The sequence below is a fragment of the Echinops telfairi genome, unplaced genomic scaffold (genome assembly GCF_000313985.2).
Source record: "Echinops telfairi isolate 266 unplaced genomic scaffold, ASM31398v2 ScPeMD7_5592;HRSCAF=6446, whole genome shotgun sequence".
Lineage (NCBI taxonomy): Eukaryota > Metazoa > Chordata > Mammalia > Afrosoricida > Tenrecidae > Echinops > Echinops telfairi.
In genome coordinates, this window is record NW_022109491.1 from 56,748,308 (window position 1) to 56,752,973 (window position 4,666).

Sequence of the window (4,666 nt, forward strand, 5' to 3'; positions counted from 1 at the left end):
ACAATGTCTAGACAACATCATACAATGTTCAACCATATCACACAGATTGTGTAATTCCCACCAAAATCAATTACAAAACATTGTCTTCCTTCTTGAACGCCTTGATATCAAATCCCTGTTATTCTACCACCTTACCTCCATAGGAACATTATGTTGGTTGTCTCTATAAGTTCATCAATCCTGGATTGCATATGCCAAAAGAAAACATAGAAAAGCACACAGCAAAGACTCAAAAAGGCTACCCACAATGACAAACTACAACAAAGATAAACCCCAATCTGAGGGGGAAAAAACAACCAGATCACGCCCAAAGTGTATCAAAGAAGAGATTGAACAACAAGATTTTATCCATTAACGTCAGATTTATCGTTTTAATCTATTAAAGTCATCTTTCAAATACTGTCTAGTAACCAATTTATTCCCAACCCTCAATTATGGTTAGATGGAAATCTAGTCACACCAGAGGCTTATTCCCTGTGTAAATCCTGCAAATGTATTTTGGACTTTCACTGACATCCATACCCTTCTGTAAACCAGAATCACACAATTGAAGCTCTGATACTATTACCTCCTTTGGATTTGGAATACGTAATTTACAGTCCTTGGATCATGGATGTTGATATGCTTCTTCCACGTGGACTTGGTTGATGTCTTGCTTAGATGGTTTCTTGTTTGGAAACAAGCCTTTAAGACTCCAGATGCTATTCTATGTGATAACCAGCAACCATCTAATTTCTTCACCACACTTTTCTATAACACACATATTTCCTGTGTTTCCTTCAGGAGGACTAGTATCAATCAAGGCCATGTCATAAGAACTAAGTGTTCTTAGGTTGGAGCTAGGATTAAGTGTGAGCCCAAAATCTATTCCTGAATCTATTTTTTTTTTATGTCTATGGTTCACATTACAGATCCCTATTAATTTATGGTAGAGAATCTTATGGATCATATCTCTGTAGCATAAGGACCTTCTGTCAATAGTGTCATTGATTAATGTCATGGTACTAATTTTTAAAACACTATTGAGAGAGGGAGATTGAACAAATAACTACATATTGCAATACTCGAATTATCCACTTGTACAGATGTAATCCTTATGTGACTGGACACTACAGAAACAATGGGATTTGGTTTTCAGACAAAACTTACAATAGTATTCACTGACAATGTAAATCACAGATCTGCCACAATAATACATATCTTAATATAGCAAGTGGGACATTGAAGTAGTAGGTCAATGTTGGTCTGCCTACTGACAGTTCCCTTCTTCTAGTGTCTTCTGCTTCTCCACAGAGCATGTAATTTCAGTCTTAAGTCATCAGGTTACAGATATGTTTGTGGCAGAGTCTAGTGCACTTGGTAGTGTTTCCACATTGGATCCCTGTGGTATGACCTTTGGAGTGTGTTGTGTGCCTTGAAGATCCAGGATTCAATGCCCCTGTGTTCTATGGCACTTGGCCTGGGTCCCCACCAATGTGCTTTACTGGGTCTATTATGCCCTTTCTTGAGAATATTTCCTGGTTCTTTATTTTGATCACTTATTTGCAACACCTTGTTCTATTTTTTTATTTGGCTTGAAGTTATATATTGTCTATGAAATATTTTGGAGTTGAATTTATTTGTTGATTGTATATTGGTTTGTTATACTCTGAGATATTTTTTGTTTTGATTAGTTTTGATATATCTTTGTGTCTGAGGTGGGTGTGCTACTTTAGATTCTAATTTGAATATTATATCTGCCTAATCTTCTATTTGACCTTCCTCTCTTTGTACTTCATTTAACCCAGTGCTTGAGACAATTCTATTGTTTGGTTTAAAAATAAAAATAAAGAACGCATCTTAAAACTGAGGCAAAGAATAGCAGCAAGCTTTTAACAAATGAAAAAGTAGATGACACAAGTGTATAATATGAGGAGGGCTACGTGTCAAGATGTCCCACAGCAAAAGTTAACATGCTGCCAAACCCACCGTCCCTTAATGTGAAGATAGGAGAAGACTTGCTGCCAGTAGACAACTAGTTCACAGATGGCTCTAGATAATGTGTGCAAACCAGCTGTGTTAATCCAAGGAGACTAGAGAGACAAATTCATACACACTCATATGTGTATGAGAAAGAGCTTTATATACAGAGTAATTGTACATTAAGAAAATATCCCTCCGCCTCCCCCTCTCCCATGTCATCCGCAGAACCGTTGGTCCCATTGTTTTCTCCTCCAGATTGTTTATCCCACCTATCTTATCTAGATAGACCTGCAGAGATAATATTATGCACAAAAAACAAGACAGAACAAAACAAAACAACAACAGAAACAACAAAATTACAACAACAACAACAACAACAAACGAAAAGCCTGTAAATAGTTCAAGGTCTATTTGTTGACCTGTTTTATGGTCGAATCTGGTGGGATGTCATGCCCTGGCCCCAAAGTCTGTTTTTGGTACTCCCTCAGGACTTCCTTGCTCTGCTCCCCTTGCTGTTCTGTGGCATGCCCTTAGTGCTTTGCCTCAGTGTGGTGGGGTCAGATTGGGCGCAATATGGAACAACAAGTAATCCAAAATCAATGGCAAGGAATGTAGGAGGCCTGGTAGGGCTTGATCAAGGGCAATGTAACTGAGAGGAATTACTGAAACCCAAATAAAGGTTGAGCATGATAGTGGGACCAAAAGAAAGTAAAAGGAAATAGAGGAAAGAAGTAGGAGGCAAAGGACATTTATTGGGATCTAAATAAAGGCATGTACATATGTAAATAAATTTATATATGATGATGGGGAAATAGATCTATGTGCATATATTTATAGGTTTAGTATTGTGATAGGTAGGTTTGTTGTGCCAACATGGTCAATGAACACTTGTGGAATTAGTTGAAGGGCAGAGAGATAAATGGCTCAGTGAGCCTCACCTCTTTCTCTTCTTGCTCTTTGATCATAGGATGAGTATGCGACTGCCTTGTATGTGCCTCCATTTGCAAGCTACTCTGTGGGAAGCCTACCCGTGGACTGTTTCACTGTAACTTGAGGTTCCTTCAAGACCTGCTTCGCCACACTACTGGAAGGTACATCTCATGAGCTGAGGACTGTCGAACCCTGTCGTCTGGCTGACTATTGGTGACCTGCTTACTTTGCTGTTTGCTGCCTGTGCCCGGATAGCCTGTATTGCTCCACGGAGGACTACCCTGCAGCCCTCAAGACTTGAGGGACTGCCAGTGTACCAGCTGTCTCACGGAAGTGAGTTGCTCTGAGCCATTTGTACTGCTTTATAGATTAATTAACTGTTTATTTCTTATGTTATCTATCTCCCTATATAAATACATACAAAATTATTAGTGTCCTGGTTTTGTTTCTCTAGAGAAACTTATCTACCACAAGTATTAAGGTAGCAGATGGAAATTGGGTATCCACTCAAGTACTCTCTCAATGCAAGAACACTTTGTTCTATTAAACTGGCATTCCATGATGCTTACCTTCCCCACACAATCGCTGAAGATAAGCAAATGTGGTGAAGAAAGCTGATGGTGCCCGGCTATCAAAAGATATAGCATCTGGGGTCTTAAAGGCTTGAAGGTAAACATGTGGCCATCTAGCTGAGAAGAAACAAAGCCCACCTGAAAGAAGCACATCAGCTTCTGTGTGATCATGAGGTGTCCATAGGATTAGGTATGAGGCATCAAAGAACAAAAAAATCATATCATTGTGAATGAGGGGGAGAGCAGAGTAGAGAACAAAAGCCCATTTGTAGGCAACTGGACATCCCCTTACAGAAGGGTCTGGGGAGGAGATGAGCCACCGCAGTGTAGCAACAATGAAACACACAACTTTCCTCCAGTTCTTAAATGCTTCCTCCTCCCACCCACCCCCACTATCATGATCCCAATTCTACCTTACAAATCTGGCTAGACCAGAGGATGTACACTGGTACAGATAGGAACTGGAAACACAGGGAATTCAGGACAGATGATCCCTTCAGGACCAGTGCTGACAGTGGTGATACCTGGAGGGTGGAGGGAGGGTGGGGTGGAAAGGGGGAACCGATTACAAGGATCTACATATAACCTCCCCTCTGGGGGATGGACAACAGAAAAGTGGGTGAAGGGAAATGTCAGATGGTGTAAACATGACAAAATAATAATAATTTATTAAATTATCAAGGGTTCATGAGGGATGAGACGGGGAGGGAGGGCAAAAAACGAGCTGATACTAGGGGCTCAAGTAGAAAGAAAATGTTTGAGAACGATGGTGGCAACAAATGTACAAATGTGCTTGACACAATGGATGGATGTATGGCTTGTGATAAGAGTTCTATGAGCCCCCAATAAAATGATTTTAAGAAAGAAAACATCCCAGCCCAGTCCAGATCAAGTCCATAAGTTTGACATTAACCCCATGTATCAATACTAGTCCATAAATTCCTCTTTAGACTCACACAGCCATGCATTGATGCTGAACACAGAAGATCACAGGTCAATCGATGGAAAGTCTAGTGGATCCAATGATGGTGGAAGCATCACAATGCTGGCGTGGATCTCCAGGTAGTTCTTCCACTCCAGGGCTCTGGCTCTCTCAGCACCTCTGGCTCTATCAACATAGCTCCATGTGGCTTGCCAACTGGAAGGTCTCTCAGGGAATGTGTGTGTGTCCTGCCCCCAGCAAGCGATTTATCTCCTTAGTG